This window comes from Plectropomus leopardus, chromosome 6 (genome assembly GCF_026936395.1).
Source record: "Plectropomus leopardus strain MGB_pleo_1.0 chromosome 6, ASM2693639v1, whole genome shotgun sequence".
NCBI classification, from domain to species: Eukaryota; Metazoa; Chordata; class Actinopteri; order Perciformes; family Serranidae; genus Plectropomus; species Plectropomus leopardus.
Genome location: NC_142181.1, coordinates 16,379,237 through 16,405,708, shown reverse-complemented (window position 1 = coordinate 16,405,708; position 26,472 = coordinate 16,379,237). Strand labels below are relative to the sequence as shown.

The 26,472-nt window shown below is 39.0% G+C and overlaps 1 long non-coding RNA gene across 1 annotated transcript in view; it reads right to left on the bottom strand.

The window, feature by feature from the left end:
- Positions 1-20,006, bottom strand: part of LOC148189349 (uncharacterized) — a 119,798-nt gene extending 99,792 nt beyond the window's left edge. Inside the window, exon 1 of the long non-coding RNA XR_015776718.1 lies at positions 19,721-20,006. This is a non-coding gene — a long non-coding RNA (uncharacterized LOC148189349). The remainder of the gene's footprint in view (positions 1-19,720) is intronic.
- Between the last annotated feature and the right edge of the window lie 6,466 nt (positions 20,007-26,472).

Here is a 26,472-nt window from a genome sequence, read left to right as displayed (position 1 = left end):
AGCATCCCTGCATCCCCGATTCAAAAAAAAACAACAAAAAAAAAAACAGCCCTACCTACATGCAACTCACAGGTGGTTCACCGCTAAAAATACCCAACCTAGCCACAAACTGACTTAAGTCATGGACAGCCTCTCCTTGTCTAACTCATCCCAAATAGTGGGTGAGGGAAAATACCCATTTCAAGATTTTTTACATTTATGTATCAATGACTTACAGATGATCAGTGCTAAAAAGGCTTCCACAAAACATTGGCTGCATTTAGGTTTTCAATTTTAAATAAATTACTTATAACATGTTTCTTTGTTATTTCTGACATTGTGTACAAATACATATAACCAGTCAGCAGCTAACCCATAGAGCCAGTTATGGGGTTACAAATAATGCTCTCTCTTCACTGGAAATCTCCAGCTGCCGTCATCCCCAGCCTTCAATCAAATCTAATTGTTCAGAGCCCAGCTGGATGTGGGATTGCGTAAGGCATATTTACAAGTTAAGCAGAATTTCATGAAACACCACTGTTGCAATTTCCAGTTTACACTACCAGTGCGATCTTGTTTTGAGCAATGCGCCACCACAGCCAGCACCCCACACACACTGTCAAAGCACTGGACTCTGTGTGGCAAGAATAATGGAAAAAGAAGAAAACACAACATTGGCTCAAACTATCCAAGAAACAGACGCAAACAAAAGATTCTTTAGAAAAAATGAGGTGTGTGATTGTGATTTTAGGCAGATGAAGACTTGCAACTGACATTCAAAGTGACCTTGTCTGGATGGTGCATTTTGTTGAAGTCTGGAAGTCTGTCAGTATGTTTGCAGTATGTTTGCAATATGTTAGAAAAAGTCGAATTATTGTGTTAGTCCAAAATACATGTAAACATTTAGTCTGTATGACATCAGACTAAATAAAATTTCTAAAAGTTGGATTAACACATCCAGGTAATGCGATTGGAGGTTGAGCTATTCCATCATGTAAACACCTTAGTCGAACTTTGACTGGACTAGGCGCTCTGCACTTGGTCCTCGTCGCTGCACCGGCCTCTCTCTGTGGTTAGGAATAGGGACTGTTTCATTACTTATGAGGGGGAAAGGGGTATTTTAAAAAGGGTCAGGCATTAAAAAAATGTGATGACTGAGGAGGGACTTGTGTTTTTAATTTGGGCTTTGGTAAGGGAAATACAAATTGAAAAGGTAGTATTTTATATTTATTTTAAACAATAAAAAAGTCACACCCCAGCCACCCCCATCCTCTGTTAAATAAAGTACATCCCCACAACACCAGCATGGAAGCTAAGCAATGTAAAGCTGTGGATGGGCCCACAGCAAAACATAGGCTACTTTTGCTACCTAAATTAATCAATTTCAATTGATTTGGACACTATAATTGAATATTTGCTCCTCTATACCTTACACAACAGCTGATGGAGGTGGCGGTAAACCAACAACTCTGCCGTTTAGTGGAGTAAAATGACTTTTTCTTCATGGAGTCTGCTGTTTTTGGTATACGGCTTCAAAACTTCGTCAGTAAGGGCTGTTTTACAGTAAGGTTAAGCAGTGAAAATATACTAAATATAGCATAGGCTACACTTAAAATGATATTGATTTTTTTAGGTTGGTTAAAACTTATTAATGAAGGCAGAAGAGTTTTCTTAGCGTTGTTTGATTATATGTACGTGACGTGGCGGTTTTCTATCCCAAAGTTACTGGAAATAAAGAGTTGTGATTGTGATGTGGTCTATATCATAGACTGTATAAATAATATGGGTTTACTGCAACTAGCTAAAGGGGGCATATCTCCACCTGCCGTGGCGGAGTCAAGCATATTTCCATCAATAAATCGATTCTCCCCCAGTTCATGTATACTGGGACAAGAGCAGTAGTCCAATCTAATGGCCTCATCGAAATACAACCGTACCTCGATTAAACTGTGCATGTAAACATACCGGGTTTTTTTAGTGGTTCCTTTGAATCAGATCAATCTGGGGGCAGATTTCTTTTCTTCTTTTTTTTTTAAAAGACCTTCAAAGTCAAGAAAAGGACATGGGAAGTTTCTATACAGCGCCATCACACTCTGATTCTACAAATATATTATGAAATTCTAGTTTTATGTCTCAGTTGTTTGGTTTAGTTCAGTAAAACGCTTGCATTTTTGCCTGTTAGGTCTGGTTCATTTGGGCTGGTTTTAACACTGGCCTGTCATTGGCCTCAATCCATGTCCACACAAACTCTGGTGTGGTTCGTTTGTGGTGAGAACATATGGTGGCCCAACCACAAGATTGTATGATGGTGGATATCTGACACTTGTATAAACTGAAAAGCTAAAATAAGCAAATGTCCACGATTTGTATGCAGTCAAATTCCCAAACGTTGTGCAATTATCTAAGATTATTTGGTAACCATGGTAACATGCAAGCATGTCATGATGTGAGTGCAGGGATTTTCCAAAAATATTCAGGAAATGATATATTCAATGAAAGATATGTTATGCTGGTATTTTACTTTTTGGTAGTTACTTAATAAAAAGTGAGTAAAAGTAAAAGTGTGATCATGTTTTTTATTGTTTTTGTTCCATTTCACAGCAACTTTTTCTGCTTTATTACAAAAGAGTTTTGGTTCCTTTTTAGCATTGGAGAGTTTGAACAGGTTTTGGCAGCATGTTTACGGTAATAGTGACTTCAGCTGCCTGTACTGGAGAGCAGCATGAAAGCGAGGAGTGTTCACTCTAGGGACCAAAACATCCCCAGAATAAAACATTAAAAGAAAGAGGAAAAAAGAAAAAAAAAAAAACAACTTTCAGATTGAAGAATCTTAGTCAACTGAGGGATATCTAACTCACGATTCAAATCTTTTACCTTCAGGGGGAAGCCCTGTCATGTTCAATTATCTATTACTTATAACCATAATACATACTACACATGTATACGATAGCACACTCAAACCTTGTGTAAGGGTAATGCAAGAAAAAGCAGTAAATGCAGACACACATGCACTAGAATACATATTGTGCATGTCAACTGAAAGAGCACCCTTTACACCCACCCATAGCTTACTGTCCCCACCCAATCTCTTTTCATACTGCGGCATATGCGTTTCTGTCCTCTTTCTCCACATGTCCATCATTGTTTACGACAGTTTTATTCCAACTATCCCTAACCCAAAACATTTATTTTTATAATGATATAAATAATAACAATAAATGCAATACATATATATATATATATAATAATATAAATACAACAATAGAACCCTACAGTATACACAGACAAAACATAAGAGATGTAGGCAATACTAAAGTGCACATTAAAAGCAAAAACACACAATAGCCACTGCAAAAATCAACATTGTCATCAAATACTCAGTAAAGATATGGTTGTCAGCTATTGCAACCACTGCGCATTGTATCTTGTCCCCATTTGGGCCAATGGCAGGATGTGTTCCTATGGCGATGGACAATGACCAACAAAAGTGTAAATAGCAAAGACAAAAAGAAGGGACCTCTGTGTGTCTGTGTGTTCACAAACATAAACTTAAAGTTCACCAAACTGTACAGCTCTTTGATGACTAAAATACTGCAAAGCTATGATTGGATTCATGACACTTTGTGAAAACATGAAAAACTCTTTCAGAGCATTGAATGAAATTCAAATTGCAGTTTAGGCTTTGATTTTCTGCAAAGTTTTCTGAAGTAATTATTTAACTACTAGCTATGTGTTTTTCATTTCTGTTTCACATCACCTCAACAACCCTATGATCCAACCACTGCAACAGGTCATTCTGCTAACACAGGCCTAACATTACCACCATCTTCTGTGAAACTGTTAATAATCAACCACAAAGCTGCTGCTGTCAAAACTCTCTTTACCCAAGTCAACCGATCCTGTGCACTGTGCACACAACACAACACAACACAACACACACACGCACACACACACACACACACACACACACACCCCTTAGAGGTAAAGTTCATACCTGGGTGGAGATCTATTAAAGCAATTACATATTATGTAGTCTAAAGGTGAGAAAGAGACTGAGAGATACTCTTATCCCTAACAGTTTAAGCAACAGTTGCAAAAGGACAAAACAGGCATTCATGCAGGCCATTATTACTAATACAGAGCAGCAGAGAGTGTGTTCTGGAGGGACAAATTTGAGCAAAGTGGCTGTGGAAATGAGTTAACCGTTTTTTAACTTCAATTGGCTGTGGGCTGAGCAGGTAAAAAACAGAAAAGAATGAGAATTTGCTCCTATCAACAAGGTAAAAGCAGGAGTTTCTGTCTGCAATCTTTTATCAATGTTGCTGCTGGTCAGACCAGTTCAGTTGGAACTTTTCAAGCTGAAGTAATCAGCAGACAAGATCGGATAAATTATGCAGAAACAGCATGTACAGTCACATTCCTATCTGCAAAATATGTGTGCGTGCATTCTGCCATGTGTACATTCAAGCACAGTCAGGTTTCAGCCTTACGTTCTCGCAGCTCCCAAAAAACTCCCTCTCCCTCCCTTTCTGTCATAACCTGCGGATTAAGCATTACGGTTGAGTAATCTTTCAAACCTTCAAACCAAACCTTCGTCAACCATTCATAGAGTGACGGAGTACATTATGTAACTTCTCTTTGCTATTTGGGTCACTGGAGAGCACTACCTTTTTTTCTTGGAAAGGATAAAAAGCTGAGAGGTAAATGCACCTTTAAATACTTAGAAACTGGTCATTTGAGCTTTGTCCCAATACTCCCCCCGAACCCCCCTCAATATCTTCTCATTATCCAGTTTCCTGCAGTTTAGAGTGACCTCAAAAAAGAGTGGTAACCTTTTCTACGAAATGCAATGCAAAGTCAGGAATGGACAGAAATATGGCAGCATTGAAACAATCTCTAAAGACAAGCAACAAGCTCTGAAGGGTCAGACATTCTTATTTTTATGCTAGTGTCCTTTCACGGCAGTTCATGTCCGCTTTAATGTTGCATAACTGCCCTCCACTGTTGTAGATGTTGTTCTTAATGCTTAGCACGGCACTGATGACTAACATCCACAGAATGAAGTTTTCTTGAGTCACTTATGATTCACATTCACGTGCAATCGGGCGGTGCATAACGGTGGTGTTGTAGTTGTGGATAAAACTACTTTTGAACGACAGAAAAGTAAGAATTTGAGAGAGTCACTTTCAAGTATATATTTTTTTACAGAATGGTTAAGTTTTTTTTCTAATTATTTTGAAAGCAAAAACAAATTTATTTCACTTACTGCATTAAAGCTCTTTTTTTTTTATTCATCTGCGTCCTTGTATTGTAACGGTATTACCACAAATGAATGAAGACAACCAATCACAGCCGAGGAGTCTTTAACACAGCGATCAATTTTTCACATCAAATGTTTTCCGAAACATTTCTCAGTGTATTGTTTAGCTCTAAAATGAGACAGCTGGTCAGGCCAGTGGGCGGTACTTGGTACCTTAGTCGAATGTTTCCCACATGACAGCCGCGTCGCAAACATTTTCATTTTACAGGTAAACAGTGGGGGTATAAAGGCTCATAAAATGAATGGTTCGTTTCCATATGATACAGTGGTGTCACATAGGGCTGGGCAATTAATCGGAAAATAAATCGCAACCGACATTCAGAACCTCTAACCAACATTATTTTGCCCATGTCGGTTATTTTGGTCATTTAAAAATTCAGTTAATCCTTTCCCCACTGGGATTGCCAACTCTCACGCATCTGACGTTAGTCTAACGCTTTCGGGCTCTGTCTTAAAGGACACCAAGCAAAATCTCACACCAAAATATTGCGACAGCAGAAGAGTTGAACAATCATACTGATGAACGACTTCATCAATGAACAACTTTGATTGTAGAATACAGCTGAGTATTTGACAACCACGCAGAGTTTCATTATCGCAAATCAAACAGCTGATGGTTCGACAGCAGCTCAGTGAGAGAGACAGACCGACAGAGCAGAGCTTCTCCTCACAGCAGCAAAGTGTCTGAATGAACAAAGAGAAAGAGCCTTTTTTAGACTTCTACACACTACTGTGTTTTAGCTTCAGGTTTAGACAGACTTTGGACGGGATTATCAACACCAGAACGCATTGCTCCGTGTCTTATCCAGCCACTGGCACTGAGCTCTCATTATTATTACCAGGGGCAGATGGAATGATTTGGGGGCCCGGGGCCACAGGCACTTTATTACCTTATTTTCAACCTTTTCCTTACTGAAAATGTTAGCAGGCTTTTGGCAACTATAGAAGAAGTAGGCCTACTCAAAGCTTTTTGCCCCCAAGTAAAACAATTAGTAGCACAGAGCAGAAGTTCAAATCAGAGTACTGCAGTCAGGAGAGGTTGGCCTATTATCAGCACAATGTGCTAAAATTTACCTTAAGTTTGTTTAAGATGGAGCTTTTAATTTTTATATCATGCTGCATAGTTTGATAAAAAAAATAATGCATTATATGTTTATTACACTCCAACACGCCATGGTCAAATGAAACTGTGTCAGTGAAGTATATGGGCAAAAAACAACCCCCAGCAGAGCTTGCAGATATCTCTCCTTTCTTCCAGTCATATTGGTTAAAGGAATAACCTGAGCTTCACATCTCTCCCACAGCCTCTATTTCAGGCCCAATACACACTTAAAGAAACACCTGAAAGAAGATCAGCTCTGCACTCGGGATTTCTGGTAAAAAGGCTTTGATTTGCTGCTGGTTATGGCTGCTTAGCAACCTCAGATGCACCCTGCCTGAGACTTTGCACAGAGTGGACATAATAGTAGCACCCAGCCCCCGACCTTGTGTTTTCTAAGATATGGCCCCTTACACTTCGACTAAACAGTACACTAAAGTTTCCAAAAACATTTGAAGTGTGAAACAGGCAATGCAGTAACAGAATCTTGATTCATATTTGATCAGTGCTGCTTAGTTTGACCGTTTTACCGCAGCTCATGAGCCGTGACTGATTTAATTAATATCTGCTATAAAGACTCCTCAGCTGTAGTTGGTTGCGTTTGGTGTGCCTTGGTACATTATGACAAATAGTGACAGTCTCAGCAAAAATGACATTGAGTTATTTTTTACACTGATTGCACAAGATTTGTTTGTAAATGACTCATGATTCATTTTTTTTAATCGAATTTCTAACTTAAGACCTGAAAGCTCTTGACAGAATCTATTCATCTAACCATGTTTTATCAATACAGACCACCAAATCTGTAACACAAGTATGACATGACTAAGCTGAATATGATCTTGTTGGATATGAGAGATGACTAAGCTTCTTATCTGCTTCTATGTATTTTAAGTGAGATGGGCAGTTTAAAGTGCTCTTTAGGGACTAAGCACAATTTAGTAGGCCTATAGTTCATAAAAGGTTGATATGTAAAACACTGTAGACATAATACATGGCCCATGGCCTGCTGTGCATATCAGTAGATTAATTGCCAACCATCTGTACGCCAAAACAAACCTAACTCCCACTGCTAACCTATTTAACTACGTATTTAGCAAGAACAGGAGGAGGAGAGACCCCGAGAAATTAAGGAGAAATAGCAACGTCAGTAAGTCAGTCTTGGCAGGGAAGGAAGGAGGAAATATTTGAGTAGTGACATCACAGCAACGGAGTGGAAGTGCAATCCTTTTATAGCCATGTTCTCTCTCTCTGCCACATTCCTCAGCTACAGAACTCAATCAACTCCTCCTCCTGCCCTCTTTTCCTCCGACTTCACTCCTGCGCCAGCCCCAAGTGGTGTGACGCAAACACAGGGAACAGGGGGAGGAGAGGGAAGTAGGGGAGGGGAGTTGGTAAACTCTGTGAGGGAGAAGGCAGAAAAATTCCCTAAACTCCCCCCTCTTAACCGTCCTAACCACTTCTCATTTCCTTTCACTGACTCTTCCTCTCTCAACTTTTACTTTCACTGGCTGGTGCGATTTGGCACACGCGGTAAACCTGGAGGGATTCCTGACAAAGTGGTCTATTTCTGATGAACAGGAACACCTTTCATTAAAATGTGTCTTGAAAACCCCGCCAGAGAAGCCTCGGTGGAGCTTGTCCCGTTTTAATACAAAATAGTTGACTTGAGGTTGACAAAACATTACACATAAAAGTGAGGGGACATGACTGCCAACGTGACCATCATATGTGCTCCTCCACAAGGACAGCTATTGCATATATTATAATCTAATTGCTGCGTTCTTCCTTTTTTATACTAAAACAAGAAGTGAATCTAGATGAGTTTGTACAAACTGATATGAAATGCAGAAACACAACCCATGGGCTATTGCGCAGACAATAGCCCAGTAAAAAAACAAAATATGTAAAACTTGGACTGCAGCCTTCTGTAAAGCTACGACCATACAGGAGTTTAAACTGCTTTATCAAGACAAAAGGTGCACCAATATACAGTATTTACATAAATCTATCAACAGTCAATGATACAAGTCATTCTTTAGATGATGTTACATTCCCCAGGGCATGTACTTACATTTTAGAAGCAGAAAGTAATCCTGCCCCACAGCAAACCAGTTTATTTTTATTAACAGTTTAATGATACTGAATAAAAAAACAGCAAGAATTCAAGCCAAACTGATTGTATTTTATATAAATAACATCACAAAGAACATGAGCATGTTTCTGTTCACCTTTACATGAGGTTTTTTGAGTGAATGTGAGTTAAATTTTGCTAAAGTTGCTTTAGATTTGAATCAAAAATGCCTTCACTGCTACAGACCGTTGACCTGAGAGCAAGCTAACTCTCGTTTGTATTCTTTGGCTCTGAATTTAAGTGATGTGTTTGCTTTATGAGCATCACTTGTTTTTTTTTCTTCTTCTCTTTCCTGTCGATCATAAGTCCATCATGTGCTTTGAATACATTTTTGCTTACCCAAATCTTGATAAACTCTGTGGAATGAAAGAGCTCTTGCCTGTTTATTGTTCCTACATGATTAAGATTCATTCAACTTTAGATCTCCAGCACATTTCCCTCCCGGCCTTGCGTGTCACCCCTCTATTGCTTCTCCTCCCGTCCCAGGGTTGAAAAAAATTAACCCTCGGGTCTGAGAACTATTTGGAGGCCTGCATTATGACACACATGTGAGGAAGTATAATAGATCTAATTCAGGTTTGTGTGTGACTGCCAGAAGACTTTAATAACCTTGTATAGTCTGATCAGTTGCATCAAGGTGTTGGGCAGGAGAAGAAAGTCCCTTTAGACAGTTTCACATCTGTTTGTGTTATTAAAGTACATCTTTCACAACTGGTTGGCCCATACATGTTCAATGCACGCTTCCTGTTCATGCTCACACTCAGTACATGCTTCTCCTTTTAGACTTCACACTTCCTGTTTTTATATCCATTTCTTAATATGGTAAGAAACAAATTAGTACTGCGTCAGTGTGATTATTAACAACAGATGTCTGACCTGAGAGAGAGCAAAACAGCTTTCTGTGTTAAAGATTAAATAGCTGATGAGAGGCCCATTTGAACAGTTTGAAACTACACAATTCATATTTATGTCACATACAAATGTGTTCAAAAGGCTGCATTTAGCATCATTGACTATATTTAGTCTAAAGTATTTTTCACCTGGAACCAATAGTTGTATTTACTCATAGGTAAAGTAGAACATCACTGATCCTTACTTATGCCTCATAATTCAGTTCCACATCTAGATATTTTACTCAGGAGTTGGCAGAGAAAAGAACAGCTAGAAGGAGGGTAAATATGAGACTAAAACTTAATAAGGTGGCCAAAAGCATACCGATGTTGCCAAGTATCTGCTGTATGCATCAATAAGTGTGTACAAATATTCACCATGTCAGTTTATACTGTGAAAATATGTAAAAAAAAAAAAAAAAAAAATATGTATATATATATATATATATATATATATATATATATATATATATATATATATATATATACTGTTTAAATCCAGTTCCTGCTGCTCTCAAATGCCCAAAGAATCATCATTACTGCCATGTTGCAGGTTTGACGTTATGCTGAACAGCCTGGCCTAGCTCACACAGTCTTAGTCAATGTGAAAGCCAACACACCGTGCTAAATTCAGCCTGGTCTAACTCCCAGGGAATCAAAAAAAAAGAGATGTGGACGCACAGTTCACCCTTTAGCATTTGCATGAGATGCAACAGGCTTTAAACCACCTCTAATGTAAACCCATCAGCAGCATCATTAGACGTCGTTTAGGGCAACAGATGGAAATTTAAGAGTGGAAAAAGTCAGCTTAGGCTGCATTGGAAGGGAGGTGGATGGGTCCAAAAAGCACAGGCCTTTGTCCCAGAAGACCCGTGTTTGTGTCTTGTGTGAAATTCTTCTATCATGACAGTCAACAGTCGTGAGTCCACTCATGACACCTCCTGCCAGTCTTACTTCTAAAAGGTCCAGAACTTTTAGCTGTGCAGACCTTCATCTCGGGAACTCTCTGCCACAAACCATCCATGATATTGACTCTCTCCCCACTTTCAAATCCCGCCTTAAAATTCACCTTTTTAGACTTGCCTATTCTGGGTGACCACTGCTGTTGACCTTGTATTTAGTTTTAGATTTTTATTGCACATTGTTTTAACTATGCTCTGATATCTTGTTGCTTTAATAATGCTGTATCTGTCAGGTGACCTTAAGTGTCCTAAAAGGCACCCAAAAATAAAATGTTTGCTAAATAGTTATAGATATATAGTTATAGTTATAGATAAAAAGGCATTTATGAGCTTGATTGACACTGGCTAAGTTGGAATAATTGAACAAATCCTCTAATAATTTCTTTGTTTTATATATGAAATCACCGAAAAACTACGCCCAATTTACGCCAACGTTAGTGATGTACACGAGCATTTTACAGCTTCAGAGAACATTAAAAATGAACTTGTTGCCTTGAGTTAGTTGAGTTGCCTTGTTGCCTTTCAGGAGATTGTGATTTGCATCCTTATTCTCAGTAACACCAAAGCCTCGATGCTGAGGGAGCAGTATTAAAGCTCAGCTGCTTCTTGTCAGTGTACGTGTTATTTTAGGTCCAGTGTTTTAGTTTTAAGCTAAAATCAGCAGTGGGCTTGCGGCCACCGAGCCAATTCATGACACAGCACAAACATCTTAGCCAGGAGGACAATAGGCCTCTCTGTGAGGAAGCGCTCACACACATCTGCACATATACACACACACTGCTATGTTTATACAGGTGGGCAGAAAATGAAGTGGTTTGTGAGGTGTGTGTGTTTGTGTGCGTGTGTGTGCGGTGAGTTTGGTTATTGAAAGGAAAGGAATGGATATGCCGTACGTGTGTTTAGTCTTGGCTTCCCTCCCAGGAATACATACCACAGTGACACTGGCAGTGCAGAGAGCAGCAAAATTCCTTCTTATGAAAATAAGCATCATGGAAACGGAGAGGAGAGGAGAGGAAATGAGAGGAGGAAAGGAAACGAGAGGATGAAGACTAAGAGAGAAGGAACAAAATAAGGCATAAATGGCTACAATACCATGAGCACCTATGCAGTATAGTGTACCTCTCAAATCAAGGCCCTCTTACCAGCTTTTGCTATGCTTAGGACCACTTTTCATGGTGTTCGTTGGCAAATGGAACTCCCTCAAGTGTGGTCATGTTACCCAAGTCTCTAACATCAGTCACATGATAACAAGTGGCTGTCTATGAGAGAGGTTTGTAGGGATCTTCCTTTTTCGACCACTGATCTGCTGCTAAAGACCATGATATGTGGTTGAAAGTTCAGACACAAAACTGGTAAGTACACCTTGAATTAAGATTATTGTATATACACACACTGATCTAATGGTCAAGAATGAATTTCCATGTTCTACTACAATAAAAAACTTTTTATTCTATCCTGATACAGATAAACGATGGGTTTATAGACCATATAGAGTTTAATCAACGCCTCTCTGTTTCAACCACAGACTGTATAAAAGAAGCGGACGTAGCCACCATGACGTCACCCATTGGTTTGTAGACTACTGTTTTAAAGACTTGGCTTTGGCATTTTGGCCTTTTTCTTCATCTTGTTTTTTGGAGCCAGATGTGACCACATTTAGACCATGGGACTCAAAGATGGCACCTATTCAGTCCAACGGAATTGCTCACCTGGAGCATACGGCAAAAAGGTTTCTGGCTTCCAGGTTTACTTCCACAGAATGGGCCCCACTGATTATGCGCAGCAGTGTTTCTGCCACTGGCCCCGGCTGCAAGTTCCCACTCGACTCACGGACTTTACAGATTGATGGCATTACAGATGTTTAAATTACTCTTCTCGACTTCACAAAAATAAAACCTCCATGGATCAAACATTTATAATAGAAAGAATAATAACTGATCTTGTTTGCAGTTTAAGGTGTCCTGTTAACAGTTTTACATATGTCACTTTTATATTGGTAGTCTTTTTAGGCCGCCTGGGATTTTTTTTCCAACGAAATACCAAGTGGCTACATGGAAAAATTGGAAGCGAAGCTGAGTTGCTTTCCTGGGAGGCTGATTTGAATGACGGGATGGAGCTGTTGAAGAGAAAGCACGGGATATGACTGAGAACTGGAGGTCAACGGCATGGTAACGACTTGTCAATCAAAAGCAAGCCTTGCCTATGAGCATAGCCTGCTGTATTGTCTGAAAAAGACCTAAAACTAGTGACTGAGACCATAAACTTAAGAAAAATGGTGAGAAATAGGGTCATTTTCTCATAGACTTGTGTGCAATCGGACTTCTTTTTGCAACCAGTGACATTAACCTGCGCTAGCTGTTAGAAACCATGCAGGTTTTAGGCACCTCCACATAGGCTTTACCTTTTAGACTGGGAGAGAACTTCTTTGTAACTAATACACCTTTAGGTGTTTTGTATTGAAATGGAGGAGATGTGCCCGTACTGACTGTATCCCCCCTCCCATAAACACCCTGAATCTAACTGGTATTTTTAAACACTATCACAGAAACACAGACACAACACACACCATCCAGCCGTCAACCACAACTGATCAAGCTCATACTGGGAAGTTACAGTTGCAAGCATACATCTGTGCATGCGTACATACAGACGGGCTGAGCTTTTGGGAAGTGACTTGTTGTGAGAGGGGGTTTAGCGGTACTGACGGCTGTGAAAAAGAGGAAGCAGAGATTCTGATGACGCTGGGTGCAGTTTTTGGCTAGACGCCAGACAAAGTGCTAATGAACAGTGGTTAACAATGGGAAAAAAACTGATTGGGGATTTTCATGATGACTATTCCCTGAGGCGCTCCTCTTGTATTTCTTCCCAAGATAATGTAGCCGCGTCACACAGGCACACACACACACACACACACACACACACACACACACACACACACACACACACACACACAAACACACACAGACACACTCAAACATACCATTCACCATGACATAATGTTTACATTAGAACGCTCCTTAGGAGACAGAGTCACATCACCTGGAAACGCTTCTATTAGGAAATATAAACTGAAAAAGGATGTGTGGTGATATCTGTCATCATCTTCAGACATTTTAAAACAAGTTAATGTATGTTCATATTCAGGTGTTGTTATTACTGTAAACATATGCAGATTTCTTGTGGTCTTTTCACTGGATTATGAATGGTTAGGTGTGGTATTGGGTGTATTTTGGAGAGTATTATCATCATTAAATATGTATATATTATTGTTTAATACAGAAAAGAAAATATGTAAAGTATTGACAGGTATGTGAGTATTATTGTGAACATCTCTTTGTTGAGATTTTTTGTTATATGTTGAAAAAATAAAACGTTTTTTAAGAAGTGCATATTTACCATTTTCATGAAACTTGGTTTAAGGGTGTAGCTGGTGCCAAGGAAGAACCCATTAAATTTTGGAGCAAGCTGACTCACAAGGTGGATACACAAATTATTTTTAACTTCTGTGAACATTGCAAGATGGGACAATTGGCCTTGGCGGAGGTCGACCCTCTCCGACTGACCCTCTAGTTGTGAAAGTCTTCAGAATGTGAGAAATGTGTCTTAACCAAGTCTGCCATCGTTACAAAGAGGTCTAATGAGCAACCTTCACCGCTGTGCAGCCGATCCAGCTGATTCTGGACGTGTATCTACAATAGTCTTGTTTTTATGAGGCTGGAACAATGGTTGACATGAACATCTGTTCATTTCCACAGGGCAACATCTTATTAAAGTCTTTACTGTAAAATTACATTGAAGCATTGTCGCACAATTAAAATCTTAAATTGAAGTCTTTACAATATAAAAGACAACAAAGCCCCGATATCACCAAGTAAACAACTGCACGTAAAACTTAAAAAACCATTCAACAGTCTGTGTCAAAAGAAAATGGGAGAGAGAATAGACCTGGAGATAACTGAGTGCTGTTTTATATATATATATAACTCGGGATTAATCACAAATTAATCGCACATTTTTTATCTACTCTAAATGTACCTTAAAGTGTTATTTTTCCAAGCATAGCATAGCGTCACATAGAAATGGCTGCAGGTAAACTCCTCTACAAAAAAATGACTGGAGTTGTTGTGGAGCAGTTGTCAATGGGAAAACTATATTGAGTGTGCGATCTCTAATGCTAATGGAAGGAAATGAAAAACATCCCTCTGGTGTAACCCATTATGAGTGTCTTTGAGATGATGAAGTTATCATAAGCACTAACTTAAAACTATATGAAAATATGTGATCTATAATCATAATAAATATTTGCATCATCCTGCTGGGCCAAACTTTGGTCATCAAATTTTAAACTTCACAGCAACCACATGTGAGTCGTGCACCTGGAAATCTGGGCAACACATTGAACTCCAGGACAACATAAGGGCTTTCATAAGGACGCTAACATCATGAAACAATCGTCAACATCATTTCCATGATTAACAGACACTTCACAGACATGTAGGCTTGTACAAAACATGGAAACTACTCGGGGAAGTTGTCACAGGAAACAGTGTGGCACAGACACTTCCCATCACATGCAGAAACACGTAAAATATAATGACACCAACACACACAAAGACGCAGACACAACTCTTATACCAGTAAGTAACAAACAGAAAGAAAAGGAAGTGGTGGAAAAATGCACAAAAACGCACACATACGAGCATGTGCACACAACAAACTGTTTTTATAACAAGTTTCCTGGATACCAGAATGCATAAATAAAATAAAGAGGAAGAGGTTATTTGATATAAGGCTCCAGAATCATCAATATCCCTCTGATCAAACACACTGATCAATATTATGACCTGTTGCCTGGATACAGTTGGATGAGCACGGGGCGAGAATATACAGACCGGGAATCATCCTTTGGCACACATTCAGTGGTATGGAGACACACGCACACCCTGGCGCTAACACGCTGGCTACTATTCTAGCGTTACTGTTCGACTTGGGGTTAACGGATAAAAAGGTTCTTTTTAGGTTTTTTTTTTTTTTTTTTTTTACACAAACACGTTCCCTGCATGGCCATTATGTATTAAGAATATCTTGTCCGAAAAAGTGTGTACACAAAGCACTCTCATAGTTTAACATGAAGGCTGAAAGAAGACATATCTGGAGGCTGCAATGTTATAGGAGAGAAAAAACAAACATTCTTAAGAATTGTAGACATACTTTCCAACAGAAAATGAACTGCCACCTGCTCCCCCACTAAAGGAGGAGCTTAAACAATCACCACCACCAAAACTCAGACCAGGTCATGACCTTGCTGAGTGTATCAAAGACAAGAACAAGATTCTGGGGGCTTAAGAAAAAGTCAAAACCAGCGTGAGTCCCACACTGTATGACACAACTATGATTAAATGTGGAACATGCACTCCTCAAATTGATCTGAAACATCCACACTCCCATAAAAACGCCCACGGAAAACAAATGAAGATGCCTCTTCAGTCACGTCTTTTTATCATCATACTTGTATATATGTGTATGTGTAAGTGCACCATGAGAAATGTCTTGATGTTATAATAAGAGCTGCACATTATGCAAAAAAAGATCATTTGGATTATTTTTTAATTATTATTATTTCAATATGAGTTGTGATTTTAGTGGAAATGGTATTTTTTGCATTTCATTTTCACTTAAAAAATAATTTAGGAAATATGAGAATTTTATTTTTGCTGGGGTCTGTACCAAACAAGCATGTTTTCTTACATTTCGAATACGTTTCCTAGGCTGAGGCCTCACTACAGTGCCATAATGCTTCATTTATAGTGGTAGTTTGTGACACATCTTACCTTCATCAAAAAGTTGCTGTTCCTAAGATTTGGGTATTTCCATTTAAATAATATTTTTGATTAATAGCACAGCCCTAAAATAAAATCAAAAGACATTACAGAGGCTAATTTGATGTCATCTTAGTGTGAGACCAAGACAAGAATTGGTAAAAATAAGGTTTAGTCCGAGATGAGACAGACCTTTAAAAACTCGATCTCAAGTACAACACTGGGGTCAAACACTACAGTACACGTGCATACAACTATGCACACACAAATGCACTGATAGCATACACACAAGCTAGTTAGCCTGATGGCAGCCTTACTGCATGAGCCATTCCACCATATAAAAGCTTAAATATAACCGTTTTTAAGTATATTATCCTTTAGATAGCAGAAACTAACATATATACAGTCAGTAAGACCGCTCTTACAAATTATGATGCAAATGTGTTCCTTGCTTCACAACAAGGCTGTAAGATGAACGCCCATCAATTACAGCAAATTCACACTGAATATTATCTTTTCGTGTTATGTGTCCATTTACTACAAAGAGCCTTTTACAGAAGCAGAAAAGCAGTTTAAAGAAGCATTGTTTGGACTGCACAGGGGACCTCATTATCTGTGCACAAATATCTCTGTGCAGCAGAAATATCCAGTATGTGTCACACAACACTGCCAAAAGGAAACATTTGCCCCCCTGTTTTTCTTTTATACACTTGATTCTGTTTACTTTGAGTTTTAATATATTTTTTTTTATTATTTTTTTTTGTAAGTTGAAAAATGGTTGGCTTTTGGGATTCGGCACACATCCCTGAACTACAGGTTTAAAGACTGTGAGTCATTCATAAACACATCTGTCATTACACGTAATCTGACCATAAGCACCCATCATCACAGTTTCACCTCACCAAAATGACCAAAGGCTTTGCCTGAGATCTAACTGGATTAAACATTCCTGTTCTCTTTCAGCGGTCACGAAACTACAGCATTTAATGATGTCACAGGTTTTCCTCATTTTCAGCAACGCAGACACAAAACCAATAAACCGTTGGCAACATATCTTTGGGACTTTTACATTTAAAAAAAAAGTCTGACAGTGCAGAGAGATATGGTCTTCTGTCTGTGTTCCCCTTTGAGCAGCTTAAATAAATAAATATGTGGCAACACTCTCCTGATGACGCGCGTTCTGCATTTGGCTGCACTTCAGTATCCAAACACCTGACATCACAGTGCACTCTGTCTTTTTACATTAATGATCTTGTTCCTCTCCGAGTCTGAGGCAATCACAAAAAAATCCCTTTCTGGGAATTGACTTTAGTACATTTGTCCTAATTAGTTCCAATTATTTTTGACATCTCAGTTACGTCTCAGAACTTATTTTTCTGAAATCCAGTGTTAGAATGCAGGACAAACTGTCCAAATGCCATTTTTTGCTCTTTCACATTTATTTTAAGGTAGATTATTTGAAATGCAGACAGCCCACTCGCACACTTGCACTCTGTACCTTTGGGCACAGACACATTTACTGTTTGTTTGGCCTTCTTTAATTATCATCTATCAAAACACTTTTTGCAGCTCTCCCTAGTTTTCTTGCTTTCGTCTCTTATCTTTATCCTCTCTGTCTGGCTATCCGTCTAAAACATCAAGACATTATTTTCCCTCTAATCAAAATAAATTTCTCATGAATCGCAGCTTCTGCTCAGATCTGATCACAGTACATCTGCAGCTTGAGATGAATTACATTTCAGGGGAAATCTCTGAGCACATTCCTTGTTTCTTTTTCCTGTTTTTTGAGCAAACAAGCATATATATTTAAGGCTCTGCTGTTCCTTCTGAACACACATGAGGCAAACATAAAGTGATAAACCATATCTGTGTTATTGCAACAAAGACTTGGCTGTTTGTTTTGTTTTGGGTTCAGGAGGATCTCCAGGAACTGTTGCTTAACACACACACACACACACACACACACACACACACACACACACACACACACACACACACACACACACAGTTTTGTGGCTCAATTCCAGGGACGGGGGTTGTGTAAGTTCCCTTGCGTTCCAGGCTGTGTTCACTCAGCAGCTCTGGCTCCTTGCCTTGGCCTTATTCTCTATATGTTTGTGTCTCATAAAATGCACTTGTTTTATGTGTATAGTCATATGCACAGACATTAAATAACAAACTCACATAGAGCCTAAAGTAACAGATGCATATGGTGTCTCTCATTTCTTTTTACAAAAACTGAAGTGGCCACATTAATCAATGAATATGGTGCAACAGCTCCCCTCACTGGTGAATCACAGCATTGTAAATTGTAAATGTTCATCAAGAAATCCATCCTGATTTGCATAATCCAAATTCACTATCCTGGTATGAAATGTTCAACACAGCAACTTTTTTTTTTGTGTGACAGTTAAATCATCTATGATTTTAAAAAGGTGGATGTCATGCTGGGATACCTTATAACAGCCTGTCCCAATCTGATGGTAAAGCACATGTATTTATGTCCTTTGAATTAGCAGCAATGAATCTCAAAGTGGAGATGCAGCACTTCACAACAAAAATCAAAAATAGTAGTGTGTGCAACAGAGATGAAAAGAGCAGTACTAGAGTACTGCCTTTTCGTGTTACATTACTATTAGCCTACTTTAAAGGTCCAGTGTGCAGGATTTAGGGGAATCTATGGACAGAAATTGCACATAATATATATAACTATGTTTTCATAACTGTATAATCTCCTGATAATATGAATTCTTGTTGGTTTCTTTGTTGTTTCTATATACGCTACAATCAGAGAGGGGACTCTTCTACAGAGTCCATAGTTATACAGTAGCCCAGGAGGGACAAATCAAACTCAGGCTCTAGATAGGACAATTTACATTATAGTTTTGGCCAGCATAGTTCTCCTGCATGTTTGGCACACAAAAGAAGTCTCAGTTCTGCAACCTCACCACTAGATGCCACTAAATCCTACACAGTAGACCTTTAAAAAATGTTATTACAGTAGAAGTGCGATAATATCTATATAATACAGGCTATAAAATCAATGGTATCACAGGTCAATGCAACAACACCAGTGAATGAAACAACATCAAGCCCTTATGTCCTAATCACAAATGGCTAATATTACTTTTACTTTTCTATAGACAGCACTTTGCAGCCCGCACACAACTTAAAACCATGCCTCTGTCAGTTAAGCCTCGCTAAAATGAACCACAACAGAGACAAAACTCACAATTAGGTTAAACAAGAGGACCAACAATATATGAAACGAGCTATGGGCATCAATATAGCAAACCAAAAGGAGCTGTATGAATAATATCAAGTCCACATCAACTGCAGCCACAACCAAAGGTTAGCCTTCATAACGCTTTTACAGCAAAGAGAGGGACGCACAGTTTGTATCGCACATTGCGCAACACACCGTTAGCTTGCTAGCTAGCAGTAGGCTAATTGTTGACCTCCCTCTCTGAAGAGTGTGTCACATCCATAAATCACTGTGTTATTGTAGCTCACTCACCTGTCTGCACCTGGAGGACCTGGAGAACTTCTCCTCTGCCTGCTCCAAAAACAGGTCCAACTTCTTTGCTTGACTTTTGTCAAAAATGATATAAACAGTCCGCTCGGCCTCTCGGTCCCACTGCGACCTCAAAGTGTCCAAACAATTAGAGCTGAAAGACGCTCTGCAGTCACACCAGGGATTACTGCCACACACTTCACTGAAGGTTTGTGCTCATAAAGACGGTAGCAATTATTGAAATCAAGCTGGAGAATGAACCGGAAGCAAACACCTGTTAGTCACGTGAGTTTGATCCATCAGGCTACCACTTTTGATGCTTCTAATTGGTGCATTACATCGGTGATTAGTTACCAATAAGATGCCACGACTTTTTTTTATTTTTTAACTGTGCCGAGGTAGGCCTATATTAGTGCTCGCCATAACCCATAAATATATCCATCCATAAGTTTAATGCATGATTGTGCATTTTTGTGGTGGTCAGACTGCAACCCCAACACCTCCTGTGGTCAGCCAGTAAACAAATGGGCTTTATATTGAACATGATTTCCAAAGTGCCACTAACTGGAGCTACTCTGCCTTTTCTCTACTGGTCCTAATACATCCATGGTCCTCTCTCACATTTTAAAATGTTAAAAACCTTTTAACTAATGTGAAAACAAATGTTGGAACAACTTTATTTTTATGAGTAATGTACTTCAAATGTGTGTTTATTAATATTAGCATAACACTTAGAAAATTAGTGGGGAAAAAATCAACTTGTATGGTTATTAATTTAAAAACATGTGCTCATAATTATGGTAATGAGGTATTTAATTAGAATATTTATGAACACAAATTTTAAAGTTGATTCCTCAAAAAAAAAAAAATGTGTTTTTCACATTATTTGGGAAAAGTGTTATGTACTGTTATCATAATTATGAACACACATTTTTAAGTTGATTAAAAGTAAAAATTACATTGGTCCAGCAATTCTTTTCCACAATATTAAGTGTTATATACTTCATTGCCATAATTATGAACACTGTTGATACCTCATAAAACTATGCTATTACAATGTTTTTTCACATTATTTAAAATGAATTTTAGTGTTGTTAGTGTTGACAGGGCTATTTCATGTGACTTTGTTTTTTACACAGTACAAATAAGATTACTGATTTTTTTTTCACTTCAAAAAGTAAGTCTACAAGTAGCATACATAGAAATGCCTTTAATACAGTAACGTGAATAAATACAATTATTACTTCCATTCTTATTGGAGCCTACAGAGTCAACACTACCTCAGATTCAGGCTCATTAGAGCACAGCAGCAGGCATTTTATGATTACAATCCATCAAAAACAATCCTGTGACACATCTGGGTCAATATGGTCAATTACTGGGCTTAATGCTGACTTGTGATCACACTTTGATCCAGCAGAGGGCAGCAGAGTGGAGCAGACTCCACAGTGATCACACTGGCTGAAAAGATTGTGTTCCTCTTTCGTCTCACCCAGAACACTGAAAGGTATCTCATTCTCAAACAATGGACATTCAGATTTTACAGCATTTATGACTAATGTTAGATGATAAATTCTGGATTAAAGACGGTTTTCCAATTCAACCCAAAGATGTCAAATGGGCATGAGGTCAGGAGTTCCTCCACACGTTAACTCAGAAAAAAATCTCTTTATGCACCTTGCTTTGTGCTTGGGAACACTGTCATGTTGAAACAGAAAGGGCTTTTCCCAAACCCTTGCCTCAATATTGTCTAAAATATTAAGGTAAGGCATATTCATATGATGAAGCACCTTTCAACAACACAGCAATACAAACACATGAGACACAAAAGGCATCAAGACATATGACAGATATAAAAGGGGCAACATAAAAAGACACATAAAAGGGATTTAAAAAGAATGAAGGAAGATGGGGATAAACTAAAGCAAAATAAGAGAAATTTAACAGCAGAATAAAAATTATAGCGCAGCTACAGTGCAGTGAATCCTTTTTTTGCCATATTCCTCCAAAACAAATGAGTTAAAAGAACTGATTTCTTGACTTTCCCCCAGCCACTCTCTCACACTCTGAACTCATTGTCTCCTTTTTCCTGGCTACACTTTCTGCAGACATTTGTCACTGTTATCTTGTTTTCAAACCTCCTACGTCCACCGCTCTCGCTCTCCTTCTCTCTGGCTTTCTAATTGAATCCACAGGAGTGAATTCCAGCGGGCAGGAGAGGGAGGAGGTGATGTCAGAGGTCAAAGGTTGGGTTGTGACCTCTGGCCTGTGCGTAGAAGCCGACTGTGCGCTGTTTTTGGATGTTTGTGTGCGTGTGTGCGTTAAACACAGTCATAGTTGTTATGTATTTATGCATAACTAAACATTCCAGCACAGTCACTCTGGTTATCATGTCTATTCATGAGGTGGCTGTTATGCCTTTATGCTAATAGTTTTATATAATGCGCTTTACTACACTTGAGAGGTGTATATGGTCTATGTTATCTTGTCTTTGTTGGTAAGTTTTAAGTTTAAAAAATGGTAACAGATTTCAAGGAAGGTACTGTCTTCTTTCTTGTCAATAACAAAAAGAATCACAAAATAGATGCTAATATCAGATGAAAAAGTGGTGCTAGTTTTCTGTTGATTATGTTATATAATACTCACACTGAAGGTACCAACCATGAATTCGGTAAAATTTCTCTGTTGGGGAAAATCTCTTCCCAAATCCCAAACTCTCTCTGTGAATCCTAATAGCTCTCTGTAAGCACAAACACACACAAATGCACACACACACACACACACACACACACACACACACACACAAGCGAATGGGGCAGGGGGTACATTGTGAAAGAAGGAAGGTGGTGAGGAGGGGGTGTTGAAGAAAGGGGAGAAAAGGAGGAGCAGATGTTCATCAGGTCCACAGACCCCTCCTCCCCCCTCCTTAATATTTCAATGGCAACAGTTGTCTCTTATCTGAGGAAGATGTAGAGGAATGACTTCACTTAATCAAAAGAGTTTCAATAGGCTGAGTGTGCAAGAATGCAAGTGTTCGTGTGTCTTTCTGTAACACACACACAAATACGGAGTTAATTGTTTCACTCTGTAAATTATCTACAGATTTACAAAAACAGCTATAGCTATACATACCTATATCTTTTTCTGAAACCCCAAAACTAACTCTCCAACATTCCACCCTTCCTGTCAAAGAATCCAGAGATAAGTTTTTTGATTAAACATTTAATTCTGAATTTAATGTTAATAGCACAATGTAATGACTACAGAGCAATGAAAAAACCTGTGCTAACATTAGTTTGCTATTAGCCTAGCTTTATGCAATTCTGCCTGCCTGCATGTACAATCTCCCGGGGAAAAATGAAGCATTGATTTATGGCACAAAAGGAGGAGAGTAAACCATTGCACAATAAAAGCAGGATGAGAACGGTGCTGTTTGTTTTCCCAGGTGCAGTGCTAGCTATCTGCAGCAAAGGAGTAATTTTACAATGTTGTTTAGTGTTGATCACTCATATTTGGATAATTGCTATGCTCTGAGGAAAACGATGAGTGATCCTGCTCGTCTTCATGGCAGTGGTGTCAACAATAATTTCACTTGGACATGCTACGGGAGGGTAGAATTGAAAGTTGACAACTTATCACTTTCCACTTTAATGTATATATACTGCAGTGCAGGTTCATTGAGGGTTCTGCCAAATATTTCTATTAAAATTCATTATTTCATCACATCTTAGATGTACAACATCTGCACCCTGCAGTCAGTGATCTTATGGCACTCCCACAGTGCAATGCTACCTCTGTAAATCTCTAATATCATACAGATGTTAAATCAACAAATGCTTTCCTAATGACTCTGCTAATTATTTCACTGCAGGAAGGAAACATATCCCGTGATACATCTTTATGCATCAGGTTGACGAATCCCAAACCTGTAGATGAACCATGTTGCAGATCCAGTCTTAAAAACCATCTCCTTCCTCCAATACCTTCCTAATGCCTTCCTCTCATTTCCCGTTTCTTCTAAATAGCCCCCAATCTTGCCCCCTTCATCCATCTCCTCACCCCCCATCTCTTTTCTCCTAACAAGCCCTTCTGTCCCACCCATTCACTGCCCCCTGTTATTTCCACTGTGTGTGTGTGTGTGTGTGTGTGTGTGTGTGTGTGTATGTGTGTGTGTACCGTGGCAGTCGCAGAGGGCGGGCCATTAGTTTGTTAGTTGGTTCTGCAGCTCATTGAGCTCATTGTGCTCGGTAGGCCCTCGAGCCCAGCTGGACTCAACAAGTAGCAAGAACTCTCTTTCAAATCCCTCTCCTCCTTTCTCCTCCCTTCTCCCCTCCCCCTTACCCCCAGAAAACTCCCCCCTTTCTCTCTCTGCCCCCAGTAATCCCCAACTCACCCAAAAGGGATTTGTTTATAGAAAAAAAAAAACCTCCACTAGCCAATCAAATAGCCTGTTTATAGATAACACTTGTTTACTTAGCCAAATTGACAGAAGGGCCCGCTCACCTCAAGGCACTGCTGTTGTTGACATCTTGCTAATGGCTTGTTGTTCACAGTGGTGGTCTTTAATTTAGGGTAAAAAACAAACACACAGAGCCAACTTCTTAAGACAATGAACTAATTAGCACAATGTCTCATGTCTGGGTTAGTACCCAAAGGTCAGTCACAATATAATTAGGATTTGTTCACACTTGGCATTTAAAGCACTTTGGATAAACGCCAGCAGCTTTAAATACAAGATGGAACAGCCAAAATACACAGTGGGATCTGGAAAATGTGTCCACATAGTCAGAGTTCACATTTTCATATTTAAAATTTCCAAACTTTTCCATTACTTCTCAAGGACCCATAATACAGTTATTTTTTTTTCATTTCCCACTTGCCCTGTGTTTTTAAAACATATCATATTCATAAACATATCATCTCTATTCAGACATAATTTCAGCTTGCTGACATACATATAGGGAGAGACGGGACAGGCTGAGGGACCAAAGGAATGTATGTGATGGTTAACAAACTACATTAGAGCTACATTACATCAACAGCTACAGAAATTAAATTTGTTTTTATGGTGCATTTCATGGAATGTTTTCAACAGATGATTACTGTCCGAATTTTATCTGACACAACAAAATTCCACGAATTTTCCAAAACCTTAACATTTTTTTTTAAACTAATTCCATGCCTTTTCCAGGCCTGGTAAATGTGACTACAAACCACGAAACCCTTTTTACAACTGTGTGCAACTCAAAGCAGGGAGTTTCTGTGGTGACATCCGTTATCTTTTCCGAACCATAACCAGGTCGTTTTTGTTGCCCAAACATAACAGATGACCCCTTCTTATTGCTGTGTTCATGCCCCCCAAAGCTGGGTGTTTTTTTAATGACATCCACAATCTTTTCTTAACCAAATCTAAAATGTTTTGTCACTTAAACCTTACTCCAACCACTTTTTACGATTGCCCCCTTCTGCAAAAAACAATGCAAAAGGCTGCCCCTAGCATCATTTTAGTTACACTGGGGCTTCTGCCTGAGTGGCAACATATGTCAAGTAGGGATGAAATCACATTGCATTCCTTCACTGTCTACCCTAATTTCTCAGCAACTCTCCCACATCCACTTTTTAAGGCAAAATACTTTAAAAATTGATCTAAAAGGCAGCTTGGGTCTACACAGCATAGCCCACTTTTTATTGCCCATAATGTATAAAAATGTGTATTTTTTCTCTTCAGAAGTGGTTTCCGAATGATAAAATGAAAGGTGAAATGGGAAGCAAAATATGAAATCAAAAGGTCACTCAAATGACACTCAGGAGGCATTTGGGATGAATTCCAGATAAGAACTGCAGTCCATCTTAATTGGATCTCGCCACAATCTGCTGATCTGGACGATACTGCATAAAAACTTACACCACATAACTGAGGTGCTGGTTTTCATAGGCAGACACATGAAATGAATACAAAGATTGCTTTGTGGCAATACAGTCATGGCGGAGAGTGACAGGACAGAAGGGAAAAGAGGACTGTTGAGCAGTGATTATCTGCTGCAAGATTCAAATCTGGGATGTTGTGTTTACATATGTCCGCTGGACACCAAGATACCTTAGTCCACTTTTACCACAGATATGTGAGGAAGGACACCAAATCACACACAAGTCAAAACAATGTGGCTAAGACAACCATCAGGCTAGAAGAGCACACCTATATACCATTACATCATCACAATACTGGAGGAATGAGGGTGGGGTGGGGTCCAACACACACAAGCATGTATACACACACACAAACACACACTTAATGGTGACCACTTGGCTGGACCAAAACAAAGCTTTTCGGCAGGCTTTGTTCTCAGCTGAGCTCATCTTTCTTAAAGGGCTCAGAGGTGTGTGTTGCTTTAAAGAACGCTCATACTATTTTCTCAGAGTGAGGGCCTAACATTTCAAAAACTTTTACGTGTGCAACGTTTTTTTCTTTGAAAGAGTTTTTGTGAGGACTATACACCTTTTAAAACAACTAATATGAGACTGTTTCCCTCCTCTTTTCAAAAGTGAACATAGTCATTTTTATATTAAGCTACTTGGTATTTTTATTTTTGCCATACATGCTCACACTCTCACTTTAAGCAGGGCTCCAGTGGGAATCAAACTCTTATATCCGGCCACTGGAAGCGCTGAACTGTGCAAAACAAACCGAAAACTGTTCCTCTCCCCTGTTGCAGCCAACTGTTTGCCAACTTGTCAGGCTACTAGGCATGCTGTTG